At 41.5% G+C, this 17,730-nt stretch overlaps 31 non-coding genes and 12 pseudogenes across 31 annotated transcripts; all 43 read right to left on the minus strand.

Annotated features, from left to right (window-relative positions):
- Nucleotides 1-45: 45 nt before the first annotated feature.
- LOC142476263 (5S ribosomal RNA) lies at nucleotides 46-164 on the minus strand. The gene has a single exon (XR_012791490.1). It is a non-coding gene; the product is annotated as a 5S ribosomal RNA (ribosomal RNA).
- Nucleotides 165-456: 292 nt separating this feature from the next.
- LOC142476244 (5S ribosomal RNA) lies at nucleotides 457-575 on the minus strand. The gene has a single exon (XR_012791471.1). It is a non-coding gene; the product is annotated as a 5S ribosomal RNA (ribosomal RNA).
- A 286-nt stretch (nucleotides 576-861) lies between these two features.
- Nucleotides 862-980, minus strand: LOC142476274 (5S ribosomal RNA; annotated as a pseudogene).
- Nucleotides 981-1,266: 286 nt separating this feature from the next.
- On the minus strand, nucleotides 1,267-1,385 carry LOC142476271 (5S ribosomal RNA; annotated as a pseudogene).
- Nucleotides 1,386-1,672: 287 nt separating this feature from the next.
- LOC142476280 (5S ribosomal RNA) lies at nucleotides 1,673-1,801 on the minus strand (annotated as a pseudogene).
- A 286-nt stretch (nucleotides 1,802-2,087) lies between these two features.
- LOC142476262 (5S ribosomal RNA) lies at nucleotides 2,088-2,206 on the minus strand. The gene has a single exon (XR_012791489.1). It is a non-coding gene; the product is annotated as a 5S ribosomal RNA (ribosomal RNA).
- A 286-nt stretch (nucleotides 2,207-2,492) lies between these two features.
- Nucleotides 2,493-2,611, minus strand: LOC142476245 (5S ribosomal RNA). The gene has a single exon (XR_012791472.1). It is a non-coding gene; the product is annotated as a 5S ribosomal RNA (ribosomal RNA).
- A 286-nt stretch (nucleotides 2,612-2,897) lies between these two features.
- Nucleotides 2,898-3,016, minus strand: LOC142476268 (5S ribosomal RNA). The gene has a single exon (XR_012791495.1). It is a non-coding gene; the product is annotated as a 5S ribosomal RNA (ribosomal RNA).
- Nucleotides 3,017-3,302: 286 nt separating this feature from the next.
- On the minus strand, nucleotides 3,303-3,421 carry LOC142476265 (5S ribosomal RNA). The gene has a single exon (XR_012791492.1). It is a non-coding gene; the product is annotated as a 5S ribosomal RNA (ribosomal RNA).
- A 286-nt stretch (nucleotides 3,422-3,707) lies between these two features.
- LOC142476246 (5S ribosomal RNA) lies at nucleotides 3,708-3,826 on the minus strand. Its single transcript, XR_012791473.1, has one exon. It is a non-coding gene; the product is annotated as a 5S ribosomal RNA (ribosomal RNA).
- Nucleotides 3,827-4,112: 286 nt separating this feature from the next.
- On the minus strand, nucleotides 4,113-4,231 carry LOC142476261 (5S ribosomal RNA). Its single transcript, XR_012791488.1, has one exon. It is a non-coding gene; the product is annotated as a 5S ribosomal RNA (ribosomal RNA).
- Nucleotides 4,232-4,517: 286 nt separating this feature from the next.
- Nucleotides 4,518-4,636, minus strand: LOC142476247 (5S ribosomal RNA). The gene has a single exon (XR_012791474.1). It is a non-coding gene; the product is annotated as a 5S ribosomal RNA (ribosomal RNA).
- A 286-nt stretch (nucleotides 4,637-4,922) lies between these two features.
- LOC142476266 (5S ribosomal RNA) lies at nucleotides 4,923-5,041 on the minus strand. The gene has a single exon (XR_012791493.1). It is a non-coding gene; the product is annotated as a 5S ribosomal RNA (ribosomal RNA).
- A 286-nt stretch (nucleotides 5,042-5,327) lies between these two features.
- On the minus strand, nucleotides 5,328-5,446 carry LOC142476269 (5S ribosomal RNA). The gene has a single exon (XR_012791496.1). It is a non-coding gene; the product is annotated as a 5S ribosomal RNA (ribosomal RNA).
- Nucleotides 5,447-5,733: 287 nt separating this feature from the next.
- On the minus strand, nucleotides 5,734-5,852 carry LOC142476243 (5S ribosomal RNA). Its single transcript, XR_012791470.1, has one exon. It is a non-coding gene; the product is annotated as a 5S ribosomal RNA (ribosomal RNA).
- A 286-nt stretch (nucleotides 5,853-6,138) lies between these two features.
- On the minus strand, nucleotides 6,139-6,257 carry LOC142476248 (5S ribosomal RNA). The gene has a single exon (XR_012791475.1). It is a non-coding gene; the product is annotated as a 5S ribosomal RNA (ribosomal RNA).
- A 286-nt stretch (nucleotides 6,258-6,543) lies between these two features.
- On the minus strand, nucleotides 6,544-6,662 carry LOC142476249 (5S ribosomal RNA). Its single transcript, XR_012791476.1, has one exon. It is a non-coding gene; the product is annotated as a 5S ribosomal RNA (ribosomal RNA).
- A 286-nt stretch (nucleotides 6,663-6,948) lies between these two features.
- LOC142476267 (5S ribosomal RNA) lies at nucleotides 6,949-7,067 on the minus strand. Its single transcript, XR_012791494.1, has one exon. It is a non-coding gene; the product is annotated as a 5S ribosomal RNA (ribosomal RNA).
- A 286-nt stretch (nucleotides 7,068-7,353) lies between these two features.
- LOC142476250 (5S ribosomal RNA) lies at nucleotides 7,354-7,472 on the minus strand. Its single transcript, XR_012791477.1, has one exon. It is a non-coding gene; the product is annotated as a 5S ribosomal RNA (ribosomal RNA).
- A 286-nt stretch (nucleotides 7,473-7,758) lies between these two features.
- LOC142476258 (5S ribosomal RNA) lies at nucleotides 7,759-7,877 on the minus strand. Its single transcript, XR_012791485.1, has one exon. It is a non-coding gene; the product is annotated as a 5S ribosomal RNA (ribosomal RNA).
- A 286-nt stretch (nucleotides 7,878-8,163) lies between these two features.
- LOC142476242 (5S ribosomal RNA) lies at nucleotides 8,164-8,282 on the minus strand. Its single transcript, XR_012791469.1, has one exon. It is a non-coding gene; the product is annotated as a 5S ribosomal RNA (ribosomal RNA).
- A 286-nt stretch (nucleotides 8,283-8,568) lies between these two features.
- LOC142476278 (5S ribosomal RNA) lies at nucleotides 8,569-8,687 on the minus strand (annotated as a pseudogene).
- Nucleotides 8,688-8,972: 285 nt separating this feature from the next.
- Nucleotides 8,973-9,091, minus strand: LOC142476282 (5S ribosomal RNA; annotated as a pseudogene).
- Nucleotides 9,092-9,377: 286 nt separating this feature from the next.
- On the minus strand, nucleotides 9,378-9,496 carry LOC142476253 (5S ribosomal RNA). Its single transcript, XR_012791480.1, has one exon. It is a non-coding gene; the product is annotated as a 5S ribosomal RNA (ribosomal RNA).
- A 286-nt stretch (nucleotides 9,497-9,782) lies between these two features.
- LOC142476276 (5S ribosomal RNA) lies at nucleotides 9,783-9,901 on the minus strand (annotated as a pseudogene).
- A 286-nt stretch (nucleotides 9,902-10,187) lies between these two features.
- Nucleotides 10,188-10,306, minus strand: LOC142476251 (5S ribosomal RNA). Its single transcript, XR_012791478.1, has one exon. It is a non-coding gene; the product is annotated as a 5S ribosomal RNA (ribosomal RNA).
- A 286-nt stretch (nucleotides 10,307-10,592) lies between these two features.
- LOC142476255 (5S ribosomal RNA) lies at nucleotides 10,593-10,711 on the minus strand. Its single transcript, XR_012791482.1, has one exon. It is a non-coding gene; the product is annotated as a 5S ribosomal RNA (ribosomal RNA).
- A 285-nt stretch (nucleotides 10,712-10,996) lies between these two features.
- Nucleotides 10,997-11,115, minus strand: LOC142476272 (5S ribosomal RNA; annotated as a pseudogene).
- Nucleotides 11,116-11,401: 286 nt separating this feature from the next.
- On the minus strand, nucleotides 11,402-11,520 carry LOC142476256 (5S ribosomal RNA). The gene has a single exon (XR_012791483.1). It is a non-coding gene; the product is annotated as a 5S ribosomal RNA (ribosomal RNA).
- Nucleotides 11,521-11,806: 286 nt separating this feature from the next.
- Nucleotides 11,807-11,925, minus strand: LOC142476252 (5S ribosomal RNA). The gene has a single exon (XR_012791479.1). It is a non-coding gene; the product is annotated as a 5S ribosomal RNA (ribosomal RNA).
- A 286-nt stretch (nucleotides 11,926-12,211) lies between these two features.
- Nucleotides 12,212-12,330, minus strand: LOC142476259 (5S ribosomal RNA). The gene has a single exon (XR_012791486.1). It is a non-coding gene; the product is annotated as a 5S ribosomal RNA (ribosomal RNA).
- Nucleotides 12,331-12,616: 286 nt separating this feature from the next.
- Nucleotides 12,617-12,735, minus strand: LOC142476264 (5S ribosomal RNA). The gene has a single exon (XR_012791491.1). It is a non-coding gene; the product is annotated as a 5S ribosomal RNA (ribosomal RNA).
- Nucleotides 12,736-13,020: 285 nt separating this feature from the next.
- On the minus strand, nucleotides 13,021-13,139 carry LOC142476273 (5S ribosomal RNA; annotated as a pseudogene).
- A 286-nt stretch (nucleotides 13,140-13,425) lies between these two features.
- On the minus strand, nucleotides 13,426-13,544 carry LOC142476257 (5S ribosomal RNA). Its single transcript, XR_012791484.1, has one exon. It is a non-coding gene; the product is annotated as a 5S ribosomal RNA (ribosomal RNA).
- A 286-nt stretch (nucleotides 13,545-13,830) lies between these two features.
- Nucleotides 13,831-13,949, minus strand: LOC142476254 (5S ribosomal RNA). Its single transcript, XR_012791481.1, has one exon. It is a non-coding gene; the product is annotated as a 5S ribosomal RNA (ribosomal RNA).
- Nucleotides 13,950-14,235: 286 nt separating this feature from the next.
- LOC142476260 (5S ribosomal RNA) lies at nucleotides 14,236-14,354 on the minus strand. The gene has a single exon (XR_012791487.1). It is a non-coding gene; the product is annotated as a 5S ribosomal RNA (ribosomal RNA).
- Nucleotides 14,355-14,640: 286 nt separating this feature from the next.
- Nucleotides 14,641-14,759, minus strand: LOC142476275 (5S ribosomal RNA). Its single transcript, XR_012791498.1, has one exon. It is a non-coding gene; the product is annotated as a 5S ribosomal RNA (ribosomal RNA).
- A 286-nt stretch (nucleotides 14,760-15,045) lies between these two features.
- On the minus strand, nucleotides 15,046-15,164 carry LOC142476279 (5S ribosomal RNA; annotated as a pseudogene).
- A 285-nt stretch (nucleotides 15,165-15,449) lies between these two features.
- On the minus strand, nucleotides 15,450-15,568 carry LOC142476283 (5S ribosomal RNA; annotated as a pseudogene).
- A 286-nt stretch (nucleotides 15,569-15,854) lies between these two features.
- LOC142476284 (5S ribosomal RNA) lies at nucleotides 15,855-15,973 on the minus strand. The gene has a single exon (XR_012791499.1). It is a non-coding gene; the product is annotated as a 5S ribosomal RNA (ribosomal RNA).
- A 286-nt stretch (nucleotides 15,974-16,259) lies between these two features.
- Nucleotides 16,260-16,378, minus strand: LOC142476277 (5S ribosomal RNA; annotated as a pseudogene).
- A 286-nt stretch (nucleotides 16,379-16,664) lies between these two features.
- Nucleotides 16,665-16,784, minus strand: LOC142476281 (5S ribosomal RNA; annotated as a pseudogene).
- A 286-nt stretch (nucleotides 16,785-17,070) lies between these two features.
- Nucleotides 17,071-17,189, minus strand: LOC142476270 (5S ribosomal RNA). The gene has a single exon (XR_012791497.1). It is a non-coding gene; the product is annotated as a 5S ribosomal RNA (ribosomal RNA).
- Nucleotides 17,190-17,730: the final 541 nt, after the last annotated feature.

Here is a 17,730-nt window from a genome sequence, read left to right on the forward strand (position 1 = left end):
AAGGAATGCCATGTATATTTTCATTAGGGAAGCGAAAAATAAAAACACCCACAGCACCTGGTATTCCCAGGCAGTCTCCCAACACAGTACTAATCAAGCCTCACCCTGCTTAGCTTCCGAGATCTGACGGGATCGGGCGCTTTCAAGGTAGTATGTCCGTAGGTGGAGATTCCTGTCTCATGATATCCTCTCATTCTTAAATCCATGAGCCTACAGTATATCTTGCTCCATGCATACACAGAGACTGAGAAAATGACAGGTGTACTCAAATGTACTATAGACGGAATTCTTGATGTCAGAATTCTATTTTGGAAGGTTGCATCGTGTTGAACTTTCAGAGGAAAAAACGATATATTTCTTTGCCACTGCGGGAAAAAAGTAAAAAAAAAAGGAAACATTTTCATTTGCTGCAAGGAATGCCATGTATATTTTCATTAGGGAAGCGAAAAATAAAAACACCCACAGCACCTGGTATTCCCAGGCAGTCTCCCAACCCAGTACTAATCAAGCCTCACCCTGCTTAGCTTCCGAGATCTGACGGGATCGGGCGCTTTCAAGGTAGTATGGCCGTAGGTGGAGATTGCTGTCTCATGATATCCTCTCATTCTTAAATCCATGAGCCTATATCTTGCTCCATGCATACACAGAGACTGAGAAAATGACAGGTGCACTCAAATGTACTATAGACGGAATTCTTGATGTCAGAATTCTATTTTGGAAGGTTGCATTGTGTTGAACTTTCAGAGGAAAAAACGATATATTTCTTTGCCACTGCGGGAAAAAAGTAGTAAAAAATGAAACATTTTCATTTGCTGCAAGGAATGCCATGTATATTTTCATTAGGGAAGCGAAAAATAAAAACACCCACAGAACCTGGTATTCCCAGGCAGTCTCCCAACCCAGTACTAATCAAGCCTCACCCTGCTTAGCTTCCGAGATTTGACGGGATCGGGCGCTTTCAAGGTAGTATGGCCACAGGTGGAGATTGCTGTCTCATGATATCCTCTCATTCTTAAATCCATGAGCCTATATCTTGCTCCATGCATATACAGAGACTGAGAAAATGACAGGTGCACTCAAATGTACTATAGACGGAATTCTTGATGTCAGAATTCTATTTTGGAAGGTTGCATTGTTTTGAACTTTCAGAGGAAAAAACGATATATTTCTTTGCCACTGCGGGAAAAAAGTAGTAAAAAATGAAACATTTTCATTTGCTGCAAGGAATGGCATGTATATTTTCATTAGGGAAGCGAAAAATAAAAACACCCACAGCACCTGGTATTCCCAGGCAGTCTCCCAACACAGTACTAATCAAGCTTCACCCTGCTTAGCTTCCGAGATCTGACGGGATCGGGCGCTTTCAAGAAAGTATGGCCGTAGATGGAGATTGCTGTCTCATGATATCCTCTCATTCTTAAATCCATGAGTCTATATCTTGCTCCATGCATACACAGAGACTGAGAAAATGACAGGTGTACTCAAATGTACTATAGACGGAATTCTTGATGTCAGAATTCTATTTTGGAAGGTTGCATTGTGTTGAACTTTCTGAGGAAAAAAACTATATATTTCTTTGCCACTGCGGGAAAAAAGTAGTAAAAAATTAAACATTTTCATTTGCTGCAAGGAATGGCATATATATTTTCATTAGGGAAGCGAAAAATAAAAACACCCACAGCACCTGGTATTCCCAGGTAGTCTCAGGTAGTCTCCCAACCCAGTACTAATCAAGCCTCACCCTGCTTAGCTTCCGAGATCTGACGGGATCGGGCGCTTTCAAGAAAGTATGGCCGTAGATGGAGATTGCTGTCTCATGATATCCTCTCATTCTTAAATCCATGAGTCTATATCTTGCTCCATGCATACACAGAGACTGAGAAAATGACAGGTGTACTCAAATGTACTATAGACGGAATTCTTGATGTCAGAATTCTATTTTGGAAGGTTGCATTGTGTTGAACTTTCAGAGGAAAAAACGATATATTTCTTTGCCACTGCGGGAAAAAAGTAGCAAGAAATGAAACATTTTCATTTGCTGCAAGGAATGCCATGTATATTTTCATTAGGGAAGCGAAAAATAAAAACACCCACAGCACCTGGTATTCCCAGGCAGTCTCCCAACACAGTACTAATCAAGCCTCACCCTGCTTAGCTTCCGAGATCTGACGGGATCGGGGGCTTTCAAGGTAGTATGGCCGTAGTTGGAGATTGTTGTCTCATGATATCCTCTCATTCTAAAATCCTTGAGCCTATATCTTGCTCAATGCATACACAGAGACTGAGAAAATGACAGGTGCACTCAAATGTACTATAGACGGAATTCTTGATGTCAGAATTCTATTTTGGAAGGTTGCATTGTGTTGAACTTTCAGAGGAAAAAACGATATATTTCTTTGCCACTGCGGGAAAAAAGTAGTAAAAAATGAAACATTTTCATTTGCTGCAAGGAATGCCATGTATATTTTCATTAGGGAAGCGAAAAATAAAAACACCCACAGCACCTGGTATTCCCAGGCAGTCTCCCAACCCAGTACTAATCAAGCCTCACCCTGCTTAGCTTCCGAGATCTGACGGGATCGGGCGCTTTCAAGGTAGTATGGCCGTAGGTGGAGATTGCTGTCTCATGATATCCTCTCATTCTTAAATCCATGAGCCTATATCTTGCTCCATGCATACACAGAGACTGAGAAAATGACAGGTGCACTCAAATGTACTATAGACGGAATTCTTGATGTCAGAATTCTATTTTGGAAGGTTGCATTGTGTTGAACTTTCAGAGGAAAAAACGATATATTTCTTTGCCACTGCGGGAAAAAAGTAGTAAAAAATGAAACATTTTCATTTGCTGCAAGGAATGCCATGTATATTTTCATTAGGGAAGCGAAAAATAAAAACACCCACAGCACCTGGTATTCCCAGGCAGTCTCCCAACCCAGTACTAATCAAGCCTCACCCTGCTTAGCTTCCGAGATCTGACAGGATCGGGCACTTTCAAGGTAGTATGGCCGTAGGTGGAGATTGCTGTCTCATGATATCCTCTCATTCTTAAATCCATGAGCCTATATCTTGCTCCATGCATACACAGAGACTGAGAAAATGACAGGTGCACTCAAATGTACTATAGACGGAATTCTTGATGTCAGAATTCTATTTTGGAAGGTTGCATTGTGTTGAACTTTCTGAGGAAAAAACGATATATTTCTTTGCCACTGCGGGAAAAAAGTAGTAAAAAATTAAACATTTTCATTTGCTGCAAGGAATGCCATGTATATTTTCATTAGGGAAGCGAAAAATAAAAACACCCACAGCACCTGGTATTCCCAGGCAGTCTCCCAACACAGTACTAATCAAGCCTCACCCTGCTTAGCTTCCGAGATCTGACGGGATCGGGCGCTTTCAAGGTAGTATGTCCGTAGGTGGAGATTCCTGTCTCATGATATCCTCTCATTCTTAAATCCATGAGCCTATATCTTGCTCCATGCATACACAGAGACTGAGAAAATTACAGGTGTACTCAAATGTACTATAGACGGAATTCTTGATGTCAGAATTCTATTTTGGAAGGTTGCATTGTGTTGAACTTTCAGAGGAAAAAACGATATATTTCTTTGCCACTGCGGGAAAAAAGTAGTAAAAAATGAAACATTTTCATTTGCTGCAAGGAATGCCATGTATATTTTCATTAGGGAAGCGAAAAATAAAAACACCCACAGCACCTGGTATTCCCAGGCAGTCTCCCAACCCAGTACTAATCAAGCCTCACCCTGCTTAGCTTCCGAGATCTGACGGGATCGGGCGCTTTCAAGGTAGTATGGCCGTAGGTGGAGATTGCTGTCTCATGATATCCTCTCATTCTTAAATCCATGAGCCTATATCTTGCTCCATGCATACACAGAGACTGAGAAAATGACAGGTGCACTCAAATGTACTATAGACGGAATTCTTGATGTCAGAATTCTATTTTGGAAGGTTGCATTGTGTTGAACTTTCAGAGGAAAAAACGATATATTTCTTTGCCACTGCGGGAGAAAAGTAGTAAAAAATGAAACATTTTCATTTGCTGCAAGGAATGCCATGTATATTTTCATTAGGGAAGCGAAAAATAAAAACACCCACAGCAACTGGTATTCCCAGGCAGTCTCCCAACCCAGTACTAATCAAGCCTCACCCTGCTTAGCTTCCGAGATCTGACGGGATCGGGCGCTTTCAAGGTAGTATGGCCGTAGGTGGAGATTGCTGTCTCATGATATCCTCTCATTCTTAAATCCATGAGCCTATATCTTGCTCCATGCATACACAGAGACTGAGAAAATGACAGGTGCACTCAAATGTACTATAGACGGAATTCTTGATGTCAGAATTCTATTTTGGAAGGTTGCATTGTGTTGAACTTTCAGAGGAAAAAACGATATATTTCTTTGCCACTGCGGGAAAAAAGTAGTAAAAAATGAAACATTTTCATTTGCTGCAAGGAATGCCATGTATATTTTCATTAGGGAAGCGAAAAATAAAAACACCCACAGCACCTGGTATTCCCAGGCAGTCTCCCAACCCAGTACTAATCAAGCCTCACCCTGCTTAGCTTCCGAGATCTGACGGGATCGGGCGCTTTCAAGGTAGTATGGCCGTAGGTGGAGATTGCTGTCTCATGATATCCTCTCATTCTTAAATCCATGAGCCTATATCTTGCTCCATGCATACACAGAGACTGAGAAAATGACAGGTGCACTCAAATGTACTATAGACGGAATTCTTGATGTCAGAATTCTATTTTGGAAGGTTGCATTGTGTTGAACTTTCTGAGGAAAAAACGATATATTTCTTTGCCACTGCGGGAAAAAAGTAGTAAAAAATGAAACATTTTCATTTGCTGCAAGGAATGCCATGTATATTTTCATTAGGGAAGCGAAAAATAAAAACACCCACAGCACCTGGTATTCCCAGGCAGTCTCCCAACACAGTACTAATCAAGCCTCACCCTGCTTAGCTTCCGAGATCTGACGGGATCGGGCGCTTTCAAGGTAGTATGTCCGTAGGTGGAGATTCCTGTCTCATGATATCCTCTCATTCTTAAATCCATGAGCCTATATCTTGCTCCATGCATACACAGAGACTGAGAAAATGACAGGTGTACTCAAATGTACTATAGACGGAATTCTTGATGTCAGAATTCTATTTTGGAAGGTTGCATTGTGTTGAACTTTCAGAGGAAAAAACGATATATTTCTTTGCCACTGCGGGAAAAAAGTAGTAAAAAATGAAACATTTTCATTTGCTGCAAGGAATGCCATGTATATTTTCATTAGGGAAGCGAAAAATAAAAACACCCACAGCACCTGGTATTCCCAGGCAGTTTCCCAACCCAGTACTAATCAAGCCTCACCCTGCTTAGCTTCCGAGATCTGACGGGATCGGGCGCTTTCAAGAAAGTATGGCCGTAGATGGAGATTGCTGTCTCATGATATCCTCTCATTCTTAAATCCATGAGTCTATATCTTGCTCCATGCATACACAGAGACTGAGAAAATGACAGGTGTACTCAAATGTACTATAGACGGAATTCTTGATGTCAGAATTCTATTTTGGAAGGTTGCATTGTGTTGAACTTTCTGAGGAAAAAAACTATATATTTCTTTGCCACTGCGGGAAAAAAGTAGTAAAAAATTAAACATTTTCATTTGCTGCAAGGAATGGCATATATATTTTCATTAGGGAAGCGAAAAATAAAAACACCCACAGCACCTGGTATTCCCAGGTAGTCTCCCAACCCAGTACTAATCAAGCCTCACCCTGCTTAGCTTCCGAGATCTGACGGGATCGGGCGCTTTCAAGGTAGTATGGCCGTAGGTGGAGATTGCTGTCTCATGATATCCTCTCATTCTTAAATCCATGAGCCTATATCTTGCTCCATGCATACACAGAGACTGAGAAAATGACAGGTGCACTCAAATGTACTATAGACGGAATTCTTGATGTCAGAATTCTATTTTGGAAGGTTGCATTGTGTTGAACTTTCAGAGGAAAAAACGATATATTTCTTTGCCACTGCGGGAAAAAAGTAGCAAGAAATGAAACATTTTCATTTGCTGCAAGGAATGCCATGTATATTTTCATTAGGGAAGCGAAAAATAAAAACACCCACAGCACCTGGTATTCCCAGGCAGTCTCCCAACCCAGTACTAATCAAGCCTCACCCTGCTTAGCTTCCGAGATCTGACGGGATCGGGCGCTTTCAAGGTAGTATGGCCGTAGGTGGAGATTGCTGTCTCATGATATCCTCTCATTCTTAAATCCATGAGCCTATATCTTGCTCCATGCATACACAGAGACTGAGAAAATGACAGGTGCACTCAAATGTACTATAGACGGAATTCTTGATGTCAGAATTCTATTTTGGAAGGTTGCATTGTGTTGAACTTTCAGAGGAAAAAACGATATATTTCTTTGCCACTGCGGGAAAAAAGTAGTAAAAAATGAAACATTTTCATTTGCTGCAAGGAATGCCATGTATATTTTCATTAGGGAAGCGAAAAATAAAAACACCCACAGCACCTGGTATTCCCAGGCAGTCTCCCAACCCAGTACTAATCAAGCCTCACCCTGCTTAGCTTCCGAGATCTGACGGGATCGGGCGCTTTCAAGGTAGTATGGCCGTAGGTGGAGATTGCTGTCTCATGATATCCTCTCATTCTTAAATCCATGAGCCTATATCTTGCTCCATGCATACACAGAGACTGAGAAAATGACAGGTGCACTCAAATGTACTATAGACGGAATTCTTGATGTCAGAATTCTATTTTGGAAGGTTGCATTGTGTTGAACTTTCTGAGGAAAAAACGATATATTTCTTTGCCACTGCGGGAAAAAAGTAGTAAAAAATGAAACATTTTCATTTGCTGCAAGGAATGCCATGTATATTTTCATTAGGGAAGCGAAAAATAAAAACACCCACAGCACCTGGTATTCCCAGGCAGTCTCCCAACACAGTACTAATCAAGCCTCACCCTGCTTAGCTTCCGAGATCTGACGGGATCGGGCGCTTTCAAGGTAGTATGTCCGTAGGTGGAGATTCCTGTCTCATGATATCCTCTCATTCTTAAATCCATGAGCCTATATCTTGCTCCATGCATACACAGAGACTGAGAAAATGACAGGTGTACTCAAATGTACTATAGACGGAATTCTTGATGTCAGAATTCTATTTTGGAAGGTTGCATTGTGTTGAACTTTCAGAGGAAAAAACGATATATTTCTTTGCCACTGCGGGAAAAAAGTAGTATAAAATGAAACATTTTCATTTGCTGCAAGGAATGCCATTTATATTTTCATTAGGGAAGCGAAAAATAAAAACACCCACAGCACCTGGTATTCCCAGGCAGTCTCCCAACCCAGTACTAATCAAGCCTCACCCTGCTTAGCTTCCGAGATCTGACGGGATCGGGCGCTTTCAAGGTAGTATGGCCGTAGGTGGAGATTGCTGTCTCATGATATCCTCTCATTCTTAAATCCATGAGCCTATATCTTGCTCCATGCATACACAGAGACTGAGAAAATGACAGGTGCACTCAAATGTACTATAGACGGAATTCTTGATGTCAGAATTCTATTTTGGAAAGTTGCATTGTGTTGAACTTTCAGAGGAAAAAACGATATATTTCTTTGCCACTGCGGGAAAAAAGTAGTAAAAAATGAAACATTTTCATTTGCTGCAAGGAATGCCATGTATATTTTCATTAGGGAAGCGAAAAATAAAAACACCCACAGCACCTGGTATTCCCAGGCAGTCTCCCAACCCAGTACTAATCAAGCCTCACCCTGCTTAGCTTCCGAGATCTGACGGGATCAGGCGCTTTCAAGGTAGTATGGCCGTAGGTGGAGATTGCTGTCTCATGATATCCTCTCATTCTTAAATCCATGAGCCTATATCTTGCTCCATGCATACACAGAGACTGAGAAAATGACAGGTGCACTCAAATGTACTATAGACGGAATTCTTGATGTCAGAATTCTATTTTGGAAGGTTGCATTGTGTTGAACTTTCAGAGGAAAAAACGATATATTTCTTTGCCACTGCGGGAAAAAAGTAGCAAGAAATGAAACATTTTCATTTGCTGCGAGGAATGCCATGTATATTTTCATTAGGGAAGCGAAAAATAAAAACACCTACAGCACCTGGTATTCCCAGGCAGTCTCCCAACCCAGTACTAATCAAGCCTCACCCTGCTTAGCTTCCGAGATCTGACGGGATCGGGCGCTTTCAAGGTAGTATGGCCGTAGGTGGAGATTGCTGTCTCCTGATATCCTCTCATTCTTAAATCCATGAGCCTATATCTTGCTCCATGCATACACAGAGACTGAGAAAATGACAGGTGCACTCAAATGTACTATAGACGGAATTCTTGATGTCAGAATTCTATTTTGGAAGGTTGCATTGTGTTGAACTTTCTGAGGAAAAAACGATATATTTCTTTGCCACTGCGGGAAAAAAGTAGTAAAAAATGAAACATTTTCATTTGCTGCAAGGAATGCCATGTATATTTTCATTAGGGAAGCGAAAAATAAAAACACCCACAGCACCTGGTATTCCCAGGCAGTCTCCCAACCCAGTACTAATCAATCCTCACCCTACTTAGCTTCCGAGATCTGACAGGATCAGGCGCTTTCAAGGTAGTATGGCCGTAGGTGGAGATTGCTCTCTCATGATATCCTCTCATTCTTAAATCCATGAGCCTATATCTTGCTCCATGCATACACAGAGACTGAAAAAATGACAGGTGCACTCAAATGTACTATAGACGGAATTCTTGATGTCAGAATTCTATTTTGGAAGGTTGCATTGTGTTGAACTTTCTGAGGAAAAAACGATATATTTCTTTGCCACTGCGGGAAAAAAATAGTAAAAATGAAACATTTTCATTTGCTGCAAGGAATGCCATGTATATTTTCATTAGGGAAGCGAAAAATAAAAACACCCACAGTACCTGGTATTCCCAGGCAGACTCCCAACCCAGAACTAATCAAGCCTCAACCTGCTTATCTTCCAAGATCTGACGGGATCGGGCGCTTTCAAGGTAGTATGGCCGTAGGTGGAGATTGCTGTCTCATGATATCCTCTCATTCTTAAATCCATGAGCCTATATCTTGCTCCATGCATACACAGAGACTGAGAAAATGATAGGTGCACTCAAATGTACTATAGACGGAATTCTTGATGTCAGAATTCTATTTTGGAAGGTTGCATTGTGTTGAACTTTCTGAGGAAAAAACGATATATTTCTTTGCCACTGCGGGAAAAAAGTAGCAAGAAATGAAACATTTTCATTTGCTGCGAGGAATGCCATGTATATTTTCATTAGGGAAGCGAAAAATAAAAACACCTACAGCACCTGGTATTCCCAGGCAGTCTCCCAACCCAGTACTAATCAAGCCTCACCCTGCTTAGCTTCCGAGATCTGACGGGATCGGGCGCTTTCAAGGTAGTATGGCCGTAGGTGGAGATTGCTGTCTCCTGATATCCTCTCATTCTTAAATCCATGAGCCTATATCTTGCTCCATGCATACACAGAGACTGAGAAAATGACAGGTGCACTCAAATGTACTATAGACGGAATTCTTGATGTCAGAATTCTATTTTGGAAGGTTGCATTGTGTTGAACTTTCTGAGGAAAAAACGATATATTTCTTTGCCACTGCGGGAAAAAAGTAGTAAAAAATGAAACATTTTCATTTGCTGCAAGGAATGCCATGTATATTTTCATTAGGGAAGCGAAAAATAAAAACACCCACAGCACCTGGTATTCCCAGGCAGTCTCCCAACCCAGTACTAATCAATCCTCACCCTACTTAGCTTCCGAGATCTGACAGGATCAGGTGCTTTCAAGGTAGTATGGCCGTAGGTGGAGATTGCTGTCTCATGATATCCTCTCATTCTTAAATCCATGAGCCTATATCTTGCTCCATGCATACACAGAGACTGAAAAAATGACAGGTGCACTCAAATGTACTATAGACGGAATTCTTGATGTCAGAATTCTATTTTGGAAGGTTGCATTGTGTTGAACTTTCAGAGGAAAAAACGATATATTTCTTTGCCACTGCGGGAAAAAAGTAGTAAAAAATGAAACATTTTCATTTGCTGCAAGGAATGCCATGTATATTTTCATTAGGGAAGCGAAAAATAAAAACACCCACAGCACCTGGTATTCCCAGGCAGTCTCCCAACCCAGTACTAATCAAGCCTCACCCTGCTTAGCTTCCGAGATCTGACGGGATCGGGCGCTTTCAAGGTAGTATGGCCGTAGGTGGAGATTGCTGTCTCATGATATCCTCTCATTCTTAAATCCATGAGCCTATATCTTGCTCCATGCATACACAGAGACTGAGAAAATGACAGGTGCACTCAAATGTACTATAGACGGAATTCTTGATGTCAGAATTCTATTTTGGAAGGTTGCATTGTGTTGAACTTTCAGAGGAAAAAACGATATATTTCTTTGCCACTGCGGGAAAAAAGTAGCAAGAAATGAAACATTTTCATTTGCTGCAAGGAATGCCATGTATATTTTCATTAGGGAAGCGAAAAATAAAAACACCCACAGCACCTGGTATTCCCAGGCAGTCTCCCAACCCAGTACTAATCAAGCCTCACCCTGCTTAGCTTCCGAGATCTGACGGGATCGGGGGCTTTCAAGGTAGTATGGCCGTAGGTGGCGATTGCTGTCTCATGATATCCTCTCATTCTTAAATCCATGAGCCTATATCTTGCTCCATGCATACACAGAGACTGAGAAAATGACAGGTGCACTCAAATGTACTATAGACGGAATTCTTGATGTCAGAATTCTATTTTGGAAGGTTGCATTGTGTTGAACTTTCTGAGGAAAAAACGATATATTTCTTTGCCACTGCGGGAAAAAAGTAGTAAAAAATGAAACATTTTCATTTGCTGCAAGGAATGCATGTATATTTTCATTAGGGAAGCGAAAAATAAAAACACCCACAGCACCTGGTATTCCCAGGCAGTCTCCCAACCCAGTACTAATCAAGCCTCACCCTGCTTAGCTTCCGAGATCTGACGGGATCTGGCGCTTTCAAGGTAATATGTCCGTAGGTGGAGATTGCTGTCTCATGATATCCTCTCATTCTTAAATCCATGAGCCTATATCTTGCTCCATGCATACACAGAGACTGAGAAAATGACAGGTGCACTCAAATGTACTATAGACGGAATTCTTGATGTCAGAATTCTATTTTGGAAAGTTGCATTGTGTTGAACTTTCAGAGGAAAAAACGATATATTTCTTTGCCACTGCGGGAAAAAAGTAGTAACAAATGAAACATTTTCATTTGCTGCAAGGAATGCCATGTATATTTTCATTAGGGAAGCGAAAAATAAAAACACCCACAGCACCTGTTATTCCCAGGCAGTCTCCCAACCCAGTACTAATCAAGCCTCACCCTGCTTAGCTTCCGAGATCTGACGGGATCGGGCGCTTTCAAGGTAGTATGGCCGTAGGTGGAGATTGCTGTCTCATGATATCCTCTCATTCTTAAATCCATGAGCCTATATCTTGCTCCATGCATACACAGAGACTGAGAAAATGACCGGTGCACTCAAATGTACTATAGACGGAATTCTTGATGTCAGAATTCTATTTTGGAAGGTTGCATTGTGTTGAACTTTCAGAGGAAAAAACGATATATTTCTTTGCCACTGCGGGAAAAAAGTAGTATAAAATGAAACATTTTCATTTGCTGCAAGGAATGCCATTTATATTTTCATTAGGGAAGCGAAAAATAAAAACACCCACAGCACCTGGTATTCCCAGGCAGTCTCCCAACCCAGTACTAATCAAGCCTCACCCTGCTTAGCTTCCGAGATCTGACGGGATCGGGCGCTTTCAAGGTAGTATGGCCGTAGGTGGAGATTGCTGTCTCATGATATCCTCTCATTCTTAAATCCATGAGCCTATATCTTGCTCCATGCATACACAGAGACTGAGAAAATGACAGGTGCACTCAAATGTACTATAGACGGAATTCTTGATGTCAGAATTCTATTTTGGAAAGTTGCATTGTGTTGAACTTTCAGAGGAAAAAACGATATATTTCTTTGCCACTGCGGGAAAAAAGTAGTAAAAAATGAAACATTTTCATTTGCTGCAAGGAATGCCATGTATATTTTCATTAGGGAAGCGAAAAATAAAAACACCCACAGCACCTGGTATTCCCAGGCAGTCTCCCAACCCAGTACTAATCAAGCCTCACCCTGCTTAGCTTCCGAGATCTGACGGGATCAGGCGCTTTCAAGGTAGTATGGCCGTAGGTGGAGATTGCTGTCTCATGATATCCTCTCATTCTTAAATCCATGAGCCTATATCTTGCTCCATGCATACACAGAGACTGAGAAAATGACAGGTGCACTCAAATGTACTATAGACGGAATTCTTGATGTCAGAATTCTATTTTGGAAGGTTGCATTGTGTTGAACTTTCAGAGGAAAAAACGATATATTTCTTTGCCACTGCGGGAAAAAAGTAGCAAGAAATGAAACATTTTCATTTGCTGCGAGGAATGCCATGTATATTTTCATTAGGGAAGCGAAAAATAAAAACACCTACAGCACCTGGTATTCCCAGGCAGTCTCCCAACCCAGTACTAATCAAGCCTCACCCTGCTTAGCTTCCGAGATCTGACGGGATCGGGCGCTTTCAAGGTAGTATGGCCGTAGGTGGAGATTGCTGTCTCCTGATATCCTCTCATTCTTAAATCCATGAGCCTATATCTTGCTCCATGCATACACAGAGACTGAGAAAATGACAGGTGCACTCAAATGTACTATAGACGGAATTCTTGATGTCAGAATTCTATTTTGGAAGGTTGCATTGTGTTGAACTTTCTGAGGAAAAAACGATATATTTCTTTGCCACTGCGGGAAAAAAGTAGTAAAAAATGAAACATTTTCATTTGCTGCAAGGAATGCATGTATATTTTCATTAGGGAAGCGAAAAATAAAAACACCCACAGCACCTGGTATTCCCAGGCAGTCTCCCAACCCAGTACTAATCAAGCCTCACCCTGCTTAGCTTCCGAGATCTGACGGGATCTGGCGCTTTCAAGGTAATATGTCCGTAGGTGGAGATTGCTGTCTCATGATATCCTCTCATTCTTAAATCCATGAGCCTATATCTTGCTCCATGCATACACAGAGACTGAGAAAATGACAGGTGCACTCAAATGTACTATAGACGGAATTCTTGATGTCAGAATTCTATTTTGGAAAGTTGCATTGTGTTGAACTTTCAGAGGAAAAAACGATATATTTCTTTGCCACTGCGGGAAAAAAGTAGTAACAAATGAAACATTTTCATTTGCTGCAAGGAATGCCATGTATATTTTCATTAGGGAAGCGAAAAATAAAAACACCCACAGCACCTGTTATTCCCAGGCAGTCTCCCAACCCAGTACTAATCAAGCCTCACCCTGCTTAGCTTCCGAGATCTGACGGGATCGGGCGCTTTCAAGGTAGTATGGCCGTAGGTGGAGATTGCTGTCTCATGATATCCTCTCATTCTTAAATCCATGAGCCTATATCTTGCTCCATGCATACACAGAGACTGAGAAAATGACCGGTGCACTCAAATGTACTATAGACGGAATTCTTGATGTCAGAATTCTATTTTGGAAGGTTGCATTGTGTTGAACTTTCAGAGGAAAAAACGATATATTTCTTTGCCACTGCGGGAAAAAAGTAGTATAAAATGAAACATTTTCATTTGCTGCAAGGAATGCCATTTATATTTTCATTAGGGAAGCGAAAAATAAAAACACCCACAGCACCTGGTATTCCCAGGCAGTCTCCCAACCCAGTACTAATCAAGCCTCACCCTGCTTAGCTTCCGAGATCTGACGGGATCGGGCGCTTTCAAGGTAGTATGGCCGTAGGTGGAGATTGCTGTCTCATGATATCCTCTCATTCTTAAATCCATGAGCCTATATCTTGCTCCATGCATACACAGAGACTGAGAAAATGACAGGTGCACTCAAATGTACTATAGACGGAATTCTTGATGTCAGAATTCTATTTTGGAAAGTTGCATTGTGTTGAACTTTCAGAGGAAAAAACGATATATTTCTTTGCCACTGCGGGAAAAAAGTAGTAAAAAATGAAACATTTTCATTTGCTGCAAGGAATGCCATGTATATTTTCATTAGGGAAGCGAAAAATAAAAACACCCACAGCACCTGGTATTCCCAGGCAGTCTCCCAACCCAGTACTAATCAAGCCTCACCCTGCTTAGCTTCCGAGATCTGACGGGATCAGGCGCTTTCAAGGTAGTATGGCCGTAGGTGGAGATTGCTGTCTCATGATATCCTCTCATTCTTAAATCCATGAGCCTATATCTTGCTCCATGCATACACAGAGACTGAGAAAATGACAGGTGCACTCAAATGTACTATAGACGGAATTCTTGATGTCAGAATTCTATTTTGGAAGGTTGCATTGTGTTGAACTTTCAGAGGAAAAAACGATATATTTCTTTGCCACTGCGGGAAAAAAGTAGCAAGAAATGAAACATTTTCATTTGCTGCGAGGAATGCCATGTATATTTTCATTAGGGAAGCGAAAAATAAAAACACCTACAGCACCTGGTATTCCCAGGCAGTCTCCCAACCCAGTACTAATCAAGCCTCACCCTGCTTAGCTTCCGAGATCTGACGGGATCGGGCGCTTTCAAGGTAGTATGGCCGTAGGTGGAGATTGCTGTCTCCTGATATCCTCTCATTCTTAAATCCATGAGCCTATATCTTGCTCCATGCATACACAGAGACTGAGAAAATGACAGGTGCACTCAAATGTACTATAGACGGAATTCTTGATGTCAGAATTCTATTTTGGAAGGTTGCATTGTGTTGAACTTTCTGAGGAAAAAACGATATATTTCTTTGCCACTGCGGGAAAAAAGTAGTAAAAAATGAAACATTTTCATTTGCTGCAAGGAATGCCATGTATATTTTCATTAGGGAAGCGAAAAATAAAAACACCCACAGCACCTGGTATTCCCAGGCAGTCTCCCAACCCAGTACTAATCAATCCTCACCCTACTTAGCTTCCGAGATCTGACAGGATCAGGCGCTTTCAAGGTAGTATGGCCGTAGGTGGAGATTGCTCTCTCATGATATCCTCTCATTCTTAAATCCATGAGCCTATATCTTGCTCCATGCATACACAGAGACTGAAAAAATGACAGGTGCACTCAAATGTACTATAGACGGAATTCTTGATGTCAGAATTCTATTTTGGAAGGTTGCATTGTGTTGAACTTTCTGAGGAAAAAACGATATATTTCTTTGCCACTGCGGGAAAAAAATAGTAAAAATGAAACATTTTCATTTGCTGCAAGGAATGCCATGTATATTTTCATTAGGGAAGCGAAAAATAAAAACACCCACAGTACCTGGTATTCCCAGGCAGACTCCCAACCCAGAACTAATCAAGCCTCAACCTGCTTATCTTCCAAGATCTGACGGGATCGGGCGCTTTCAAGGTAGTATGGCCGTAGGTGGAGATTGCTGTCTCATGATATCCTCTCATTCTTAAATCCATGAGCCTATATCTTGCTCCATGCATACACAGAGACTGAGAAAATGACAGGTGCACTCAAATGTACTATAGACGGAATTCTTGATGTCAGAATTCTATTTTGGAAGGTTGCATTGTGTTGAACTTTCTGAGGAAAAAACGATATATTTCTTTGCCACTGCGGGAAAAAAGTAGCAAGAAATGAAACATTTTCATTTGCTGCGAGGAATGCCATGTATATTTTCATTAGGGAAGCGAAAAATAAAAACACCTACAGCACCTGGTATTCCCAGGCAGTCTCCCAACCCAGTACTAATCAAGCCTCACCCTGCTTAGCTTCCGAGATCTGACGGGATCGGGCGCTTTCAAGGTAGTATGGCCGTAGGTGGAGATTGCTGTCTCCTGATATCCTCTCATTCTTAAATCCATGAGCCTATATCTTGCTCCATGCATACACAGAGACTGAGAAAATGACAGGTGCACTCAAATGTACTATAGACGGAATTCTTGATGTCAGAATTCTATTTTGGAAGGTTGCATTGTGTTGAACTTTCTGAGGAAAAAACGATATATTTCTTTGCCACTGCGGGAAAAAAGTAGTAAAAAATGAAACATTTTCATTTGCTGCAAGGAATGCCATGTATATTTTCATTAGGGAAGCGAAAAATAAAAACACCCACAGCACCTGGTATTCCCAGGCAGTCTCCCAACCCAGTACTAATCAATCCTCACCCTACTTAGCTTCCGAGATCTGACAGGATCAGGTGCTTTCAAGGTAGTATGGCCGTAGGTGGAGATTGCTGTCTCATGATATCCTCTCATTCTTAAATCCATGAGCCTATATCTTGCTCCATGCATACACAGAGACTGAAAAAATGACAGGTGCACTCAAATGTACTATAGACGGAATTCTTGATGTCAGAATTCTATTTTGGAAGGTTGCATTGTGTTGAACTTTCAGAGGAAAAAAAGATATATTTCTTTGCCACTGCGGGAAAAAAGTAGCAAGAAATGAAACATTTTCATTTGCTGCGAGGAATGCCATGTATATTTTCATTAGGGAAGCGAAAAATAAAAACACCTACAGCACCTGGAATCCCCAGGCAGTCTCACCAACTCAGTACTAATCAAGCCTCACCCTGCTTAGCTTCCAAGATCTGACGGGATCGGGCGCTTTCAAGGTAGTATGGCCGTAGGTGGAGATTGCTGTCTCATGATATCCTCTCATTCTTAAATCCATGAGCCTATATCTTGCTCCATGCATACACAGAGACTGAGAAAATGACAGGTGCACTCAAATGTACTATAGACGGAATTCTTGATGTCAGAATTCTATTTTGGAAGGTTGCATTGTGTTGAACTTTCTGAGGAAAAAACGATATATTTCTTTGCCACTGCGGGAAAAAAGTAGCAAGAAATGAAACATTTTCATTTGCTGCAAGGAATGCCATGTATATTTTCATTAGGGAAGCGAAAAATAAAAACACCCACAGCACCTGGTATTCCCAGGCAGTCTCCAAACCCAGTACTAATCAAGCCTCACCCTGCTTATCTTCCAAGATCTGACGGGATCGGGCGCTTTCAAGGTAGTATGGCCGTAGGTGGAGATTGCTGTCTCATGATACCCCCCAGTATACGCCCAGAACCATGGACCCGGTAGTTGTGGTTCGGACTGTCTCCAACCAGCCATAATGTTGTGAGAGTGAAATTATGTCTATGTCCAGCTTTGGTACATTAGAAGCAACTCTCAAACTTAACCTAAGCGTTTTTCGAAGCTACTTTTTGGCTAACTTCTTATAGGAAGGTCTAGGAGCTCTGAAAATGAACGTGCGCATCTTTCACTCTTCCCGAGGGACTTAGAATAATTTTGTGATGTTTTTTATTAAAATGGTGTATTAGGGTATATATTTAAATATATTTTATGCACTGTATATGAGCTGGCGATTTCTAAGTCTGTGGTTCCGAGAGGGGGTAACCAGGATCACTAATAAATGTCAAGCCACTTGGCTGCCAGAATGCCCTGCTTCAGCACAGACCAGAAAGGCATTGTGATAAGCGTATCCCCGGTATAGTCAGGGGTTAATGGGAGTCGTCCCCGTCCCCCCAGTATACGCCCAGAACCATGGACCCGGTACTTGTGGTTC

This window comes from Ascaphus truei, unplaced genomic scaffold, assembly GCF_040206685.1.
Source record: "Ascaphus truei isolate aAscTru1 unplaced genomic scaffold, aAscTru1.hap1 HAP1_SCAFFOLD_154, whole genome shotgun sequence".
In the NCBI taxonomy this organism is placed as follows: Eukaryota; Metazoa; Chordata; class Amphibia; order Anura; family Ascaphidae; genus Ascaphus; species Ascaphus truei.